The sequence below is a fragment of the Dromaius novaehollandiae genome, chromosome 23, assembly GCF_036370855.1.
Source record: "Dromaius novaehollandiae isolate bDroNov1 chromosome 23, bDroNov1.hap1, whole genome shotgun sequence".
NCBI lineage: Eukaryota > Metazoa > Chordata > Aves > Casuariiformes > Dromaiidae > Dromaius > Dromaius novaehollandiae.
The window spans coordinates 5,169,096-5,187,637 of NC_088120.1; the positions used below are offsets into that span (position 1 = coordinate 5,169,096).

At 48.0% G+C, this 18,542-nt stretch overlaps 1 long non-coding RNA gene across 1 annotated transcript; it reads right to left on the reverse strand.

The window, feature by feature from the left end:
• Positions 1 to 303: 303 nt before the first annotated feature.
• LOC135330675 (uncharacterized) lies at positions 304 to 18,044 on the reverse strand. Its single transcript, XR_010392645.1, has 3 exons — positions 17,010 to 18,044; positions 5,001 to 5,032; positions 304 to 4,383 (listed from the first exon to the last, which is right to left on the reverse strand). It is a non-coding gene; the product is annotated as an uncharacterized LOC135330675 (long non-coding RNA).
• Between the last annotated feature and the right edge of the window lie 498 nt (positions 18,045 to 18,542).

Here is an 18,542-nt window from a genome sequence, read left to right on the forward strand (position 1 = left end):
CCCCTGTGCTGTGCATGCACCCAGCAACTCAGAGAGGAACACACAGCCGCCCAGACAACATAATACCTTAGCATTAAGGCAAGTATTACTAAGGCTAATGCCTTAGCAAAATGCCTTTTCCAGGGCCGCTGAAGGTCTCCCAACAGCCCTAGCACAGGGAGGCAGCAGCAGAAGCACAGGCAAGAAAAGCATGAGGTCCTCTAGTGCACCTTGATTCATATTTAATCCCATCTCCTCCCTCCAAAATAAGTGTAATGCTTCTGTGCATTTCAGGGAAGAAAAGCTCTCCATCACATTCAAATGCGAAGCTTTCTCATTAGAATTTAATTTGCACCAATATAGAGGAAATTATCATGTCAGTGCAGAGAAAAGAAACAGTGATTCAAGAGAGAAGCCTTTTGATAAATTGTACCAAGCACTTTTATCATCATAGGCTTAAAGGATGATTTGCCTCAGAGAGGTTTGTACATGGCTTTACAACGACCCTCCATGGAAGGGGCAGATGGCCCCAGTGACAGTGTAAGCCCCTTCTTATTTTTTTTCTGAGTAGCTGTAGCAGTTGTCATGACAACTCCCATTAAAACAAAACCCACAAATATATTTTCAATCAATTCCTGAAAAATCTAAGATGTGGGACACGTTTCTCACAGGAGATGGTGACACCTGCATTGATATTTTCATGGTGGTTATTGTTCTCCTGCCAGCAGCTCCACGTGTAGTGGATGGAAGCCCTAGGTAAGACACTTCTCAGAACTGGGAAATTTGTCAGCTATGAGTGACATTAATTCTCTTCCAGCCCTCCCAATTAGGCTATCGAAGGAGCTGTCGGAGATACCTGGTACACAGTGTGTGAACACCCCACAGCTGGGAAAGTCTCTGTCCTCATCACTCCCCTGTAACAGATGGAGGCAGCACTTTCTTAGCAGAGGTACTGAGGCCCTGCAAGACTAAAGGACAAATCAACAAGGTATTTATGTGCCTAGTTCCCACCTGAAAGCACTGGAGCTATGTACTGAGACAGCTGTTGGCTGTGGCCCTAAGGATATGGTCAAGAGCCAGAGAAAAGGCCACCTTCATTGGCAGCCTAAACTAGAATTGAAGCTTTGGTTCATTCCCCAGGCTGTGGGGTACCATCTCCTGGTAAGCTGGTTTGGGCCTTTCTCTCCTTCCCCACTTGCTTTCTGCAGTACCATGTCTAGACCTGATCTTTTGTTCACTGTGATTGCTTCTTTTTCATTTCTAATCACTTCCTTCTCTTTTTCAAATCATCTACTGTCTTTGAACATCTGATTCCTCATTTGGAAAGACAGATGTTTAATAATTGCTCCATGTCTGCCCAAACTGCTCCTCTCCTCTTATTGCTCATGTTGCCACATCACTCTGGAGCAGGGATTTTTCCTTTTTTTCGCTGAGCCTCAATCTCTCGCAGAGAGATCATGACTTACAGAACTCCCTCACTTTGATGTCTCTAGTGCTTTGGGCTAAGTTTCCCCATTTCTCCATTGTCTGTTGCACTGGGAAAGGATTGCCTTTTCAAGGCATGGGGGCATGGAAATCTGGGAAAGGAACACTGCAATCCTTGAAGAAAGAACATAATTACCGGCAAGAGGCCTCTCCCCACAGTGAATCAGAGCACTTTGATGCTCGTTGCTGTCCACTCTGGGCAGCCTCCCAGCTTCTGGCACCGGATCTCAGCTGCCCACAGCCTGACTGCATGCCGGAGCAAGACTGAGGCATGCGCCCCTTCGCCTCCCGCTTGCCCTGTATCCACATCTGCGTGGGAGGGAGGCTCAGGAGCACAGGCCGGAAGGATCTGCCTCATCCCCACGTGAGCACCAGGTGAGCTTGGCTATCCAGACTGGGGAAACTGATGGACCGGGGAGTCTGAGGATGCTCCCTCCTGCTACAAAGAAGGGCGATGGGGACCACAGCTCCCGAAGAAGGGCTTACAACCCGTGTGGCTATGGCGGCTAGGAGGATGCATAAAAGCTTGGCTTTTTAAGCATAAGTGTTGCTTATGCTAAATTACACCGGCACAGAACTGTGAAAAACTGCCCTCAGTGCTGCTCAGGGAGTCTATGGATGTGAAGGTGGTTTTGTGGGAAAGCCTTTGGCTTAAAGCTCAGCTCCAAATGAGCCAAAGGGAACAGTGAAAGGTTAAAGAAGGTAGGAAAAGCCTGTGGCAGGGTTACACTGGCACAGCCTTTTACCACTGCTTTGCAGGTGAAAGACTTTTGCTTTCATTAATAGTGCGGGCTAACTTGCTCAAAGCCCTACCTGCTGCCACCTTCCAGCCACCATTTCAAAGAACTTGCCTCTGTTGTTCATTTTTCTTAATAGCAATAAAAAAAAAAACCATATACAGAAAAAAATTTCTCATCCTGTTCGGGCCTATTCATTCCCGATGGTTTTGTCCCAGAATAAACACAGACATGTTTTGAAGCTTGTTGTGAAAGGAGATTAACTCTAAAATCTGCTTCCCGGCTTTGAAGGCTGCAGACCAGCATGGTTTTTATTATTAACTAGTCATTAGCGTGAGTGACATATAGAGGGAATAATTGCTTGGCATGTTTGAGGGTTGAAGGATGTTAATTAAGAAGTAAAATGTTTGTTTTTCTTGCTCCGAACAAAGCAATCCGAGGGCTTGTGTTGTGCTGGCTTTTTCCTCCCGAGAGGCAGGTCGGATCTCACACTCCCAGGGATTTGGGAATGTGTCTGCAATAACTCTATTCTGGCTGCTGTGGTTATGTTGCTGGGATGAGCTGCTGTCCTGTGCTCTGTTAGGTGATACGAATCGAGAGCAGTAGAAATGTTACGGAAGTAGGCAGCACTTGTGGCTGCATGAGTTCATACTCCAGCAAGCACGGGGCAGCATCGGAGTAGAGCCAGCACTTCCAGGAACTGGTGTGTGCGCCTGCGGGCAGAAAGGGTGAGGTTAGCAGCAACAGAGCTATGACGGTCACTGTCAAACCACTGACTCCCACCAAAGATACGCTGAAACAGGAGGATATACATCTGCATTGCTCTCGCTGGAGAAATCTGACCAGCTTCCAGGCAGGCTTTGCGTGGGACTTAGCCAGCTTTAGCCATCCAGCATGGATGGCCAGGCTCCCTCTGGAATCAGTGGAGAGGGAGAAACGAGCAGCGCAGAGCTGAGGACCAGCTGCAGAGAATGTATGAAATGTTTTCCATTTTTCTGTCTCTTTGGGCCCTTTCTTTACCACCTGCACCTGTTTCCTCCAGGCATATTCACGGCCTCCAATCCGTCAGGCTGATCTGATTTTTAGATCCACAAAGAGCATTGTTCCTTTCACAGGCTGCTCTGGGAGGAAATACAGCAGATCCCTGACTTTCAGGCAAAATTCTCGACTGCATAAGTCAACAAAATTATTTCAGGAATAAATTTGGTCCCTGTCTTGCTCCGAAATCCAGCTCTTGTTCAAGTGATAGTTAATTATCTGTTCAGGAAGGCAGGAGGGAAAGGCTCTGCCACGAAGTGGGCAGGAAGAATACCTGGCTGTGGAGCACAGAAGATTAAAAAGCGACCAAAGGCAGGTGCGACATTGTGGAAAACACGTGATGGCAGTTGTACTCGCAAAAGGCATGGAGGCAGCACATGACACACAACCGCATCCCACAGCAGGACCCACTCCCGCCTCTGCCTCATCGCCCTGGGTGAACTTGGGCACCGAGCTCAGCACATCGGTCCCCCCCTCCAGCTCCCTGCTCCCCTGTAGAAGGGGGACAGGGTGCCTATGAGGCTTGCTGAAGACTTTTCAGGATCACAGATGAATGGTACTATATTGTGCATGATAAACTACTTGCCTATTCCCTGCCACAGTGCTGCCTCTCATGACGTGACTGTCTCTTCTTTCTGCATCTCTCCAGGTTCAAGGGTTGATGTCAACAGTCTTCAGGAAAGGAAAATACAGAGGAGAGGTCTGAGCCTGTGAGAACGTGGTGGGAGTGGCAGAGCTGGGGCCCGGCGTGGAGGGGCCAGGCAGCAGTCAGACAGCAGAAACAGCTCCTCTGCGGGACCAGCTACGCTCCAGCCTCGCACATGCACGCCGCTGTATGAAGGTTTCTGAGGCACTTCACAGCTGCAAGCACGGGCAGCTCGAGCTGTTTGTTTGCAGGAAATAATAATTGGAGGTATGGCTCCCCTGCCAAGTACAAAAAGATCCTAACAACGCCTCGTTATATAATGCTCCCCACTCTCTCAGGCACCAAGCCAGCAGGGTAAGGAGAGATGCGGTGACCTTTTGATAGTGACACATCGAGAGAGTTATGTAACTAAATTAAGCTCTGCCACACTCCTGCCTGTGGATGTTGCATACGAGAAACGCTGTGGCTGGCGCTTGCAGGTCAGTTGGAAAATATGTCCTACAAAGGGAACAGGAACATAACATTACGGCCCACTTGGTAGACTGTCCCCGTACATGTAACCTTTCCGCACTGCTGGCACTGCCTGCGTGAGAAGATGCACACCTCAGGGAAATTACCGTGATTTGGGAGAGACAGTGATTCAGCTCTGTGCCTTGCTACCCCTTCTGGGCCACCTCATGGTCCAGGCGCCTGAGAAAATCCTTGTGCAATATAGCCGGTGTTTCTGCGTTAGAGCCGGGGCTGTGTCGGTGTGACAGGTCTTTCTCCATGCTCCACAATGGAGAAGGAAGTGAGGGTGATGCCTGCAATCTGTCCTCCTCAGCGCATCCTTCCCCTCCCATGCTCCTCCCTCCCAGCCCTGCCACCACTGACCTCGGTGGGGTCCCTGCCTGGAGAGGCTGTGATGCCTGTTAGTGCCCTGGGGCACGGCAAGGGGATAAGGAGGAAAGCACACTGGGCCCACACAGAGCAAAGTGGAGCAGGCTGGACGAGCACAGTGGTTCAGAGCAGGGAATGAGAGTAGCGCTGTGAATATTGTTGCAGCACCTGCATCATCATTTTGGTGCCATATGCACAAAGATGATATGTGAATGGCACCCGTACAGTATGCTGACCTGATTACTGGGATGTTTATGGTATATCCAACCTGGAAAACAAAGAGAAAGGGAGATAAAATGAGAAGATGTCCCACAGCAAAGTTTTGGTGGTTATTAGAGGACAGTGGGAAATCCTTTGGCCTGCAGGCACCCCACTTGGAGCCTACCAAACGGGTTGCAGTGCCAGAAGAACCCAGGGCCTGGGAGAACAAAGAGCTCTAGCTGCGTAAGTAGTGGCTATTTCTCCCTTGAAGGGGAATGTGGGGCAAAGAAAAAGCAGCTTCAGAGCAGTTGCTGCTGTGAAGCTATTTCAGTTGGCGCAGCCAGAAACCCACTTGTGTGGCTGAAGAAATCACACCTTCATGAGGAGAGCAAGCTCCCAAGGAAGACACTTGAATACATGGTTTGCTGCTTACAAGAGCACTGAGCCTCAGTCTTACTGTTTTTTAACCATAATTTGGTGTAAGAAGCTGTCAGTTTACTCGGTTCTCTGCTAAGAAGACTCATGGAGTGATAACCTGAGATACCAAAGCCAGCTGGACCTGCCAAGAAAGCACAGTTGATTTGCAAGATCCTCTAATATAAGGCTGAGCTATAAAGCAAGTTTATCAGACTCAAGAGCCTGCAAGAGCACTCTGAGAGGCCAGAGGGCCAGCCAGCACTGCTCTTAGAGGGGCATCTAGAAACTCCAGTATCCCAAGCGCTTCTCAAAAATATAGCAACCTGCCCTGAAAAGCCCAGTTCGGACAGGCAAAGGAGACACACAGGACAGAGGTGAAACAAGTCTGCAATACTACAAGCTCCTGTCATAGGCAGACTAGCACCAAGTTCTCCCAGCTCTCCTTAGCAACCCTCTGATCTTCATGCTCTCAAAAATATAATCTGCAAAAACACTGCTCTGTAAAGAGTCTTTCATATCCCTGCTCAATTCAAGGCCATGGAGAGACTCAGAATGCCAGTTTTGTTTAAAATACATGCCTTGGGATTTCACCATGAGCATCTACACTGTATCTAGACACACTCATTGCTTACTAGGTATTTTAGTAAGATTAGGACAAACTGTAGAGGAGATAAAAACTTGTGTCCAGAGAAGTTATGGCTTAATTTGGAGGGAAAATTACCTTCCTACTCTTCTTCTGAATCAACCAGGAGACCTAAGTGAAGAGTATCTACTCCCTGAGTTTGGCCTCCCTGCCCCAAATGTTTATTCCTGCTGAATTTCTACTCAGCTCTAACTCGGGGCTGCACTGATATGACATCTTTCTTTTACAGTACCCTAAATATGTAGGCCAGGCTCTGCCCTAAAAAGCGATCACCCACCTTGCAATGAAGAGCAGGAGCATGATCTGGGTGCTTACAGGCAGCTTTTGGGACTTGTGGTGGGAAACTGAAACTCACTGGATGATATCTCCTAGCTTGTAAAACTTCTCTGAAGGTGTGACAGCTCAGGCCCCAAATCCACTCCCCTGCCCTGCAGTGGGTGGATGATCATCAGTGCTTATGTAGGGTTTTGTGGGTTAGATATTCATTGTCTCCATTCACGACAAGTGTTTGTTTCTGTATATTCAAGGCGTTTGACTTAGGCTGCCTCAGCGACCCTCACAGCATTCGATAAGGAGGTAGGAGGTACTGGTATTTCTTGTGTTACACAGGAAAAAAGAGTTAAGCCATGTGGGTGAGGGCAGACACCAGACACACGCCAGAGCCTGGGCTGAAGGCCATCTCTCTCATGTCCCAGCTCTGAGCACTGTGTATCCCATGTGTTATTTTGTGCCTGGAGGATGCACTAGAAGGAAATCACGTCTCTTCCAGCTTCTCTCCTGCACTCCAGGTCCCCAGAGCTGGGAAGGATATTCAGGAATGTTTCACGGTGTCTGAACCAGGGGCCTCCCCAGTTCCCCAGCTGAGGAGCCGAGGGGCAAAGCGGTCAGTGGGAAATGTTGTACATCAAGGGAGCTAGCAACAGCCTGAAAACTCAGCTCTGGGTCAGTGCAGGAACAAATTATCTCCAATTATGCCACCCTGCAAGCCTGCTCTCTGCACAGGGTTGACACAGTGACTGTTGTCCCTGCATTGTCACTGTGTCACACTCCGGCATTTAGATTGTTGCTGATTGAGTGGGATTTTTGTGTGTCTTGGATGGGGAGATGCAAAGTTTTGGGGGGGAGACAGGGATGCTCCATTCTCCCTTTGCCCAAATCCAGTGCTGACATGCAGTCACAGCCTCTGAGCATCCAGGGCATGCTGTCCCCCAAAACTTTGGCAGGGCGATAGGAATATTCTGTGGGATGGGAGCTTCTGTAAAACTTTCCCAGTGCTGCTTGCAGGTGTTTATAGATACTGTAAGTTTTACCTTAAGAGATTAAGCTAGAAGTTGAAGTTGTTCTCAGCACAAAGAGCAGGAAGAGCCTTAACTTAAGAGGAGCAAAAAAAAAAAAAAAAAAAAAAAAAAGTAAACTACTGTTAATGCTGGCTCATAATCCATTTCTGGAGGGAATTGTATACACCATTGCTCCCCCTGAGAATAGGGAATGGACATGAATATCAAAAAGGTCCATATTCAGGCGAGTAAACTACTTTCCCAGACTGTAGTGCCTGCTTTCCCAGAGGTTTAACCCTGTGCACTCCCTTCTTTTTCCTTTTTAAATCATTTGAACAATTGAAATTGTCTTTCCTTCCCATGCTGAACTGTAGGAAGGTGGGAGTTCATCAGTCATAACACTCAATTCTTAACAAGAAAAGCTTCATAAAATAAAAACTAGACACAATGTTTACTGCCAGGTGAAAACATACTGCTCACATTGTACAAGTGGACTGGCAAATTCTTGCGAGCATGGCCATCTCCTGCCTAGTGCAGTGCTGGTTTCACAGGGGGCATCTGTTTTCCCTTTCGATTGAGGATGCTGAGCAGTAGTAGCAGTTTCTGTAGTCATTACAACTGCATCCATGGTTATTGGTGTCACTCACAGGTACTCCCTGACTCTAGATGTATTAAGATGCTCAAATATGTAGGAATTTTAAATCATTTTAGTAAATAAACAAACATGGCTACAGAGGAGAGGTAAAGGTCAGGGCATGATCCTGAAGCTAATCTCAGAGTGGCAGCTGTACTCTGAGCAGGCTGGGCACGGATTAGCTGGCAATGGAAACTCTGAGCCTACTGCCTGATTTATCCAGGGAGGAATTTGCTGCAGTTGGGGTGGGACTGCATTACCTTCTCTAACTGCATCATGCACTAGCAGCTTTTACACTCATATCAGCTTGACTTGCTGTAAAAATATGGAAAAAATCAGCCAGGAAGGGACCTTGAGAAGTTTTATGGTGTAGATTTCTTCCTGCTATCTATGTTTCTGGTCTGCTTGCTATCTCTGTTTGTCCTAATGTGGGTCAGAATCTTCTGGCTGCAGTGTAAGAAGTTCATTGCATTTTATGCTCTTCACTGCAGGCTGCCAGTTGTTCCTCCCTCCCTTCGACAGCCCCTTGATGTGTTTGGAGACTGCTGTGCACCTCATCTGTGTCAGGGCAGCAACAACCGCAGTCCCTCACTCGTTCCCTGCAGGTCATGTTTTCCAGACCTCTGTTTTTTCTCGTTGTCCACCTCCTCTCCCTATCTGGTTTAATTTTTTCTTGAATTGCATTGCCTACAACTGGACGGCCAGCTCCAACAAAGTCAAGCTGAAATTCAGGTTACATACCCCAAAATGTCACCAGGTTTTGCAGGAGATGCCACTATTGACTTGTGTTCAGCTTACAATCCACTATAGCCCCCACATCTTTCCCCTACCCACCCTGATTTCCTACCCAAACAGTTCTTCCTTATCTGTGCAATTGTGTAACTGTTGTACTTGGCACTTGTCCCTGCTGATTTGAGGTCTATTTTTCTCAGACCATTTCTCCAATTTGCCAAGATCATTTTGAATTCAAATCCTGTGCTCCAGCATGTCTGTGGTTTCTCTCAGAGGGTGTCATCTCCAGATTCAGTGAGCATACTCTCTTCGGCATCTTGCAGGTCATGTTAACCTGTTCTTGCAAGCATGGCCCATAGCTGTCATATAATCATGCGTTCATAAAGGATCATGTCTTGAGCACAGTATGGCAGTGTTCATGTTCCCAGGATGCAAGTAAGCACTCAGACAAACAGTACAGAACCATAAATCTTTCAGTGATTTCTGAAGTCAATTCTCTTTGAAGATACCAGTGATACTTGTAATTCGTTGTGCATGTACTTTTGTGGAAGCGAGGATTTTTTTTGGTTGTAGGAATATGACTGTCCTTTGCAGAAAGCAAATACTTGCGTAAGCATGACAAAATGTCATGCCAAATATGACTGTATAGCTGCTTCTAGGATGTTGGCCAAATGTCAGAAATAGTGTCACTGATTTCAGTAAACCAATTACGCATCTTGCCTGACACACACCTTGTGAATAATCATGGAAAAATTTTGTGGGTGACATTTTTTGTTTGTGTTTGCACAAAACACTTGCCAAATAAATGAAGAAATTCACATAAACTGTTCCATATTTGCAGTTTAGAAACAGGAAAGAAGGGTTTAAATTTTGCAATAAGTTTCACATAATAAATTATTTGCCTGACTAAAATTCATAGGGGTAAAAATGAGGCTGGAAAAGCCATGATGGTCCAAAAGAATGGCCAAGCCCTTTGTTCAACAGATCATTTACTGTAGTTGCATAAAGATAACAGAAAAGCAATATATGATGATAGCCATATAGCTCATCTGAAAACAGGTCAGTCCTTTTATTGCCTTCTAAAGTCATTTTTTGGTCCTCTGTTAAGTTTCCCACCCAAAGAACTCTGTAAGTTTTTCTGATAGATCCTTTTAAATTTCCCAAGATTCAACATAAATTTTCATTTGCTTAGATTCATCCCATGAAGTCTTACCACCTCAGACCACCCAACCTGATGTTCCACTTCATGGTAGTTAGCATTTCTACCTGACAGACAACATGTTGTCATTTAGCTGAGTCCTTTCATAAATCCTAAGCACATTTAGTCCTTTTAGCCTCCTTTGCAAAGGTGTGTATCAAAAAATCCCTGGAGGAATTCCCTCCAATTTATCAGTATCTCTTTGATAGTGAAGTGTCTATAAACAGATATACAGTCTTCTCTGCAGTGAATGTGATCGATGAAACAACACACACACTGCAAGTCAGACCTCTGTCCCAGACACCAAAACTGTCTCTGGCCGTTCAGATACTAATGTAACTCCTCATGCTCAAAGGTTCAGACCTAGCTACCGTCTTGGGTTGATAGAGATTTTTATATGGACAAGGATGGGATACAATTAGTCTCATACTTGGCCACCTTCATTTCCTGGTCCTGGAGCTGAGTATCCATTCACTGCCAGGTCCCCCCTGGGGACAGCCTGTGGCCTGGGTCCAGACGCAAGCTCAAGTACAGCCACCTCTGGCTCCATGGTGTGACACCTTAAGCCAAATTTGTTTTGTAATGTACATCCTGACACTGGAATGACACAGATATGGTTACCATGGCAGCCTGTTCTCCATCCAAGGATGACACATTGAATGGACCCTTTTGTTTCTCCCACAGCAGTCACTAAATCACAGCAGCTGACTGTGCTGTAGGCTCTCATCACTGCAATGCCTGTATCCACCCAGGTTCCCTTCTCTGATGGACATATCCTTCTCAAAAAGACTGTGGGACAAGTGTTTGGGTAATGGGACTGGTGAGAACACCAACATTTACTGTCAAAAAACTGCCCATTTTGCATGAAGTGCTGCTGTGGTTTCTTTTGGAGGGAGAAGCAGAAAACCTGCTCTGGCCTTTGCATTGCAGTATGCTGCATTGCTACCTGGTGATGTTTCACTGCAGTGACGTAATGCTTTAGAAAGCACATGTACTGATAGAGAGATCTGCATCTGCATCATGCAAACACGTGCTGGGATAGCAGGGGGTGAACTACCTTGTAAAGTGCTTATTGCTCAAACACCTGCTGTCTCACCTGCTTCTGCAGCCCCCATCCCTAGAGGACTGAGGATCTCACAGTCTGTCAATCATGCCCTGAAATCAGTAGGACTTGAGAGCCTAAAAACCCTTCAAAATATGCTCTTTGCAATTTACCAAAGCTGAAGCAGCGTCTTCTGATGGATAAGCTGGTTTCTTAAACCCTCTTAAACCCTGACTTGTCCTTCTCTCCTGCTCCACTGCCACTGATGGGGGTTGGGGGCCTGCTTCTCCCTCTCTGTAGCTTTGATGTCCATTCTCTGGCGTTCCCTGTTCTCCCCTCTGAAGGTCAGGTCCTCCCCAACCTTCCTTCCTCCCTTTCTGTAGCTCAGCTTCCTCAGTGGTTTGGAGCCTTTCCCTCTGTCAGACCCTCCCCACACCATTTTGGTATCAGTCTAACTCTTTGCAGTGTAAGCTGGCACCTTCTCTCTTCCCATCCTTTGCATCCCTTCCCTGCCCTTTAGGGCCTGCTCCTCTGGGACAACTGCCGCTGATTTCTTTCCTTCCCCCCCATCTTGCCTCTCTCCTGCACAGATTAGTGACACCAGCATGGCAGGAGGACTGGGAATGAAGGGCTTGAGGCCAGGTGGATCTCAACTGCGGAGGCAGGGGACTAGCAGGGGGGAAGGCAGGCATTTCTGCAGCAGCCTTCAAATCTCTCCTGCAAACAGGGAGTTGCTTTGTGTCAAGACTGACTGTGTGCCTGGTAGTGTCTGATCTGCATGAATACCGAATGCAAGAGAGATGTCTCTAGGAGTGTTTTGTTGCCACTCCAGTAAATAAAAAGCAGGCCCTTTTATCATTTTAAGTGACTTATTTTTCATTCGAAGGTATGTGGAATTCAAACAGGGCAATAAACTTCAGTCTCTGCTCTTAGCCTTTAACGGGCTTTGCCCTGTAAAACACAGCCAGACCCACCATGCCAAGACTCCTGTGATGCAAGAGCCAGACAGGGATCATTCTTCATTAGCAGCAGTGAAAAGTCAGCCGTGCCTCTATCCTACGGGGAATTCATGGTTCTGGTGTGGCCGTAGGGTGACCATTAACCCAGAAGGCACAGTCCTAGCCTCTGACAGCAGCATTCAAGAAGAGAAAATTCCCCTACTTGCATCCTCTGATGCAGGTCTCCGGGCAGCTCTGGTTTGCACTCACTGAGTTCACAGTTTAGTGGCTCAGACACATTTTGGTCTTCAGACAGTGCTGCTGCCGCCCTTCCGGGACCTGCGAGCAGTCTTAGCCAAAGGGAACTATCCCAAGGCATCAGTAACCCAAGTGCAACCAAGCTGTCGGGAATGGGTTAAGTTGATGCACCAAAAAAGCTGGAGCTGCTGGGATAGAGCCCCACATCCCTGTGTCCACATCGGCCAGCTCCGCTGCAGGCGTGGTGAGCCCCGGCAGCAGGCCAGAGAGGACCACAGGGGTGTTAATGCCTTGACTGCCACTGCTAGATTTGCTGGGACTTGCTTGCTTTTTTAGGCAAGCTTTAGAGAAGCAGTGGGCCAGATCCAGCTCTCCCTGCAAGGAGCAAGATGCCTTTTGCAGACATCAGTGAGAGAGGGAGCCGTCCCACTCAGAAAGTACTGCATGTGCAAGTGGCACAGCAGGGTTTTATAGACTCAGCTGCGGAAGCATGACCCTTAGCCTGTTCGTCTCCTTCCTTGCATGATTTATTTTCCATGAAGCTTTGAATCAAAAGTCTGCTGTGATTTGAGGAGCAGTATCCATGAAAATATTTTAAAGCTGAAGCAGCATATAGTTAATTTGGGGTGTGCTTATTTATAGTTTTGTATCAACAGTTCTAAAAAGTCCTCAAGGCAAGAGGATGTGGACAGCTGCAGAATACACAACAGCTTTTGTAAGTAGGTGTTCAGAGCAATGTCCCTCTGCCTCAGCACTGCGACAGGCGGTGATTGATCCTGCTACTTTCTCCAGCCGAGGAAGTTAGCGTGGGGACCTTCCGGGAAGGGGTGCAGTGCGGGAACGCCGGCTCTCGGCCATGAGCTGCAGCATGTGACGCTGCTGATGGAGCTGCAGCTTTCAGCTCAAAAGCAAAGATGATGACCTTCTTCCCTGTAATTCTCAGATGTGATCTGCTCTCTCTCTGCCTGTTTCCCTTCTCTCATACTGTTGGGTTTACTTCTTAGATCACATATTAATGTTGCTGGTTTGGCCTGTTCTGAAAAAATGGCATGACTTTTCTAATTTATTAACAAAATATAATTGAAAAGTAATAAAAGCATACACTGGGGCTTGTTTAGTATTTTGGATGAGGCCTTTTTGCTACCTGAGGGATAAGATAGTAGAATAGGATCACCTCCTAGTCTTGTGCAGTCCACAGTGATCCCAGGCACCCCCGAGGATATCAGCAATGCTGTGGATGCTGTGTGAAAAGCTATTTTTAAATTACAGGTTTGATCCCTCTAAAATCTCTAGAAGTCACAATGGTGAAGGGCAGCATGGTCTACCAGGCAGGGCACAGGTCTGGGACTCTTAAATAGGAAATGTCTATTTACCCTGCTCCAAGTAGTTAAACAGAGTCTTCTTCATTTTCCTAATACCAGAGGACTATTAAGCATTGGCTGAATGAGGAAGGAGAGCAGTTACTTGGCATAGGGAAGATGGGATGACTGTGCTGGAGAAGCTCTGGGAGAAAGAAAAACCACATCAAGGCAGACTGCCTTCCCCATCCCAAATTACAGCACTTGGAGAGGAATACGCCAGCAGAGGAAAGGATTGGGTAAGAGCAATGCAGGAGGCTGCTTGTTGTTTGAATATTTTTCTTTGCCTCGGGTGAGTAAATAATAATCTGTTTTGGAAAATGTGTTTAGAGACACTGTCTACGACAGAGGCTCCAGGAGGAAAGCTGCACACGTTTGCCAAGCTGTGCTGGGCCTGGGCACACGAACATAGTTGTGGAGCAGCTGCACTGCAGCTCAGAGAAGATCCGAAGGTGAGAGCTGCTGGGGGTACAGAGCTGGAGGCGTCTTCAAGAGAGCTGACTGGCGTGTGGCTTGGCTCACAGCTACCACCGACCTGCCGAGGGGCTTTCAAGCACTGGGAACTTTGGCAGATGTTTGCTGGAGTTTTTTCCAGTCTGCAGAGCAAACCTCAGATTGGCACTTCGCTTGCCTTATGTGGACATCCTCTGTCCTCAACGCTGGTGAGGAACACCGCCGTTTCCTTTGCACATGCAGGAGCAAACTCATGGCTGATGGAGAGTATTTTCACTCCCCAGAAGAGATAGCTGCAGTGCTAAAAGAGAGGTCCCACACTGACATACACATATGGAGGGGAGCTCTTGAGTTTGGAAGAGGTGAGATAGTGAATTTGAGGATGAAGGTTAGCGAGGCCAAAAAACAGAAAAAGGAACAACCTGAGACTGCATCAATTAGCGGTGCTGCTGCCTACATGTAACAGAAACTGTGGTCAGAAACTGTGTCGGAAACGGAAGGAGGTGCTCAGGATAAGATTGCTCTCTCTTGATTTTAGCTGTGTAAAAGCTAGGTGTCTAAGTCTGAGCCAGTCCCTCTCAGTTCCCCCCATGTCAAGGCGAGATCTTGCGGGCTCCACAGGACAATTTGTCTGCTGTGTCTTGGGTGGGAGGAACCTGTTTCTCTCCCTTGGCTACAGGTGGAATCTAAGGATGAAACACCTGAGTCAGGGCAGATAGGTCTTGCATTTTGGCTCTTGTCCTTAGGGTGAAAAGCCTCATCCAGTGACACAGTTTTGCAGCCATGTCCAGCTGACATTTGAACATGGAAGAGCTGAGAGCACGTAAGAGCTGGAGTATGTGTAGAGGGGCTGCTTGTACTTCAAAGGACACAAGACACAGACCACCCTCCTTCCAGCTAAGCCAGCTCTCCAAACAGCTGTAGAGCGGAGAGAGGCCAAACCCGGAGCCCTGCCAACCCCTGACAATATATGATCTATGTGCAGTTTAATGTTTGATGGCTGATGTCAAAGAGAATTCAACTAAAGGCAGGAAGAGAAACACAAGGAAAACAAGGGTAGCCGTGCAGGGAGCCAGCTTTATGACTAATGCTACCTTCTGAGTAATGCTTAAACTGAAACATAAATAACAATAAATCCAGTTCCACTCCATCAGGAGGACAGAGCAGAGCCCACTTTGCTTGGCCAAAACAGGCCTCAGTGTTTAACCACAAGAAAATCCTCCTGAAGTTTTATTACTTACTTTAAGGACTGTAAAACCCCCTCAGTTGGGAAACACAGCTTCTAGTGGATTTACGGCATGAGCGCTTGGACAGCCTGTTTCCCGTATGATTGCATTTCGGGTAGGTGGGACAGGACAGGATACTGGTTAGCACTGGGAGATGTGTTTCCATTTGAGCTCTTGCCCATTCCTGTGCCACTAGCCTTCTCCATGGCTGTTTGGACAAGTGGCCAAGCTGAGACCCTCAACTCTCATGTCACTTTAATCTCCAAAATCGGTGCCTAGACAGCAGATCGCTAAGCTCACGCTGCTTTGCCACTGAACGCAGGGCTGGATGAGGATGCTGTAGACCAGCACTCTGCTCCCAGCTTTCCAACGAGCCTGTGGGTGAACGGTGCTGCCCACCTCACCCTGCCCCTTCGTGATGCCTTGACCTCTGCTTATGTTCTGCAGGGACAACAGTACAACCTTCCCTCAGTAAAAAAGGCAGACATCAGGGTGTCCTGGGGGATGGGAATTGGCTGGAGGACCTAGATCAAAGCCCAGAAAAAGGCACGAGACACTGCAGAACATTTCGGTGGGGGGAGGGGAACGCAATCAGTTTGCAGCCCAGAATTCTCAGGATTTTGATTTTATATGAGAAAAATGTTTGTTACGCTTCTCTTGAGCTTTTCCCTGGGGATAGGAGTTGGATTTTCTGACCAGCTCTATTTTCTATCCATTTGCAATCTCTCTGCATTGTGTGCTGAGCTAGATAACAGGGCTTCCAGCCTTCCCCGATCTGGGGAACAGCAGAATGGCTGAAGCCAGCACTTCCTGAGACACCAGAATTAGGGAAAAAAAAAAAAAAAAAAAAAGACCTAAAATGCTATGATTTGTGATTCTTAGAAATTGGGGGCCTAACTTGTGAAGCAGTGTTATAAATGAGTGATTAGTGGAGCTGCTAAGGAGAGGCTGGCTTTCTCCCCTTCCCTCTCCCCTGGGAGATATAAATTCAAATGTTGTCCGTAAGAAATGTGAAATAATCCTTCTGCTCCACGTATAACTGGGAAGATCCTAGTTGGAGAACTGCATCATTTTGGGCACCGCCTTTCAAGAAAGATGATGATCAGCTGGAGAGAGTCCAGAGAGATCAGCATATGTAATCAGAGGTCTAGAAAACATGACCTAAGAGGAAAGGCTGCAAGAACTGGGGTTGTTTAGTCTAGAAGCAAAGACAGAGGGGAGACGTGATAACAGCCCTAAGCTATGCGAGAGTTTGCTGCTAAGGAATAAACTGTTCTCCCCGTCTGCTGGTGCATGTATGCAGCCCAGGGTGTCATGGTGCAAGGGAAGAATGTGTTAGAGAGGAGGAAAAGTGTCCTGACGGGAGAGTAGGGAAGCACCAGCTTTGGCCATGGAGCAAGTCTGGGGTCTCACTGTGCTTTGAGAGGCCAGGACGGGTGGGCGCCACCGGGGACCTGGGGCAGCGCGTTCTGACAGAGGAATGGATAATGCGACCTCCTGGAGTCCTCCCTGCCCTGTGCGCTAGGAGGGAATTTCATTCAGCCTGAGATTCCTCTTCAGAAAGGTTGACTGGTCAACGTCACTAAGTACCGGTGCGACGCCTGTGAATGCCAGGCCACCGACGAGGATCCCCAAGCCCTGAGCGAGCTCCTTCTATAAAGCAATTTATAGGGAGCAAGAGGTGGATGGGGACCAGAAAGCAGCTGAGCCCCGTCCCCAGGTCCCGTCCCCATGACGTGGTCCTGCTGAGGGGGGAAGGCAGTGAGCAGAGCAAGCCCGGGGAGCTGCGGAGATGACGCTGCTGAGAAAGAGCCTGTCATGACGCTGACACGAGAAGCACGGGGAGGGACGGCTGAGGCAGTACTCACTGTCTGCGCAGACTGCGGTTCACAGCAGAATATTGGCAAGGAAAGACCTCGAACGTGGAAGTGGGAGAGACAGAACGTGTGCAATCAAAATGCTGGCTAGACCGAGCCGGGCATTTCTAATTCCTCCGTTGCCTCATTCGATCCCGGCTATTGCAGGATGCTTCCTTAGGCTGCTGCTTGCTCTCAGCCTGCGCTGGGAAAGAGCGTCAGTGTCTGAAGCAGGAACGGAGAGCCTGTGTTTGGAGGCCTGCGGAGAGTATGTGGTTTTGACACAGAGGCCAAGTGTTCTGGAAGCAAATACTTTAACTGGGTGGTCCTTAAAAAAAAAAATGAGAAAGCGCACGCAGGAGAGATAACACATCCAGTTGGAGCACATGCCATGGTTATATAACAGAAGTTTTTATTACTTGTCAAGGATGCAGGCAGACTTGCAAAGGGGTTATATTACTTGTCAAGGCCACACACGGAATTGTGGCCCCGGATGACAGTGTGTTGGGTCACCAGCAGCTTTACGTCACCTCGATCTAAGGGCTATAATCCTGGCTCAATCAGGGCAACCTTTACTATTAGAGCAACGTCCAGCAATCCTGAGCACAGCCACTCTCCGCTCCCATATCTCATTTATTGCTGCTTCCCTGAGCCTTTGTTCTCAAATCCTTGACTCGAGGCAGCAAGTTTGAATGCATTTCTTTCAGATCTGCGTCAGTGCTTTTCTCAACAGCTTGGCAAACAGCATAAACATCCATCTGCAGTTGTCACTGGTAGCAGTGCACATCATCTGGAGAGAAACTGGCTGCTCTCAGACATCCAATCACATGAGGAGCAAACAGTTGCTTTATCTCTGAGTGGGGCTACACAAACCATTAGGCACCTCATTAATCTTGTTTTTAATTCTCTGCATGAGGCTCACTGGAAGAAGGAATAAATTCTGCATTTTAATTATTGGGGGAATAACTACAGTATCCTTCCTAGCTCCTTTTTATTCCTTGCTGTTGCACTATAAAACATGAAAAATGGCAACCTGTTGTCAAAGTCTGTCTCCTCCTCTCCTGTTGTCCCTCGGCGTTTGCCCCCCCACCCCTGAGCGCTGCACAGCCCGGGGACAAGAGGGAGCAAAGACAGACACTGGCTTCACTTAGTCCTGAAACCAGTCACGCTCACAGCGCGGGGCAGACCCAGGCCTGCACAAAGCAGTCGGATACGAGCTCTGCTGCCTCCATCCTCTCACCACTATGCTGCACTGTTTGGGCTTCAAAAAAAAACAAACAAACAAAAAAACAGGCTCCCCCCTCTCCTTGTGCCTTGCTGCCTGCAGGTCTTCCTGCAGATCACAGAGAGCCTCCGTGGCAGCCAGCTTTGCTGTCCTCTGGCTGCTGGGGCAGCTTGAGGGAGCTCCCACAGTGAAAGCAGCCCCTCAAGGACCCATGCACTCAGCTCTGCTGCTGCAGAAATGCAGCCCCCTGCCCAGAGGCACCTGGCTGCGGGCGAGCGGCTGATACCCTCCACGCTCCCCACACACGCACGGTCGAGGGT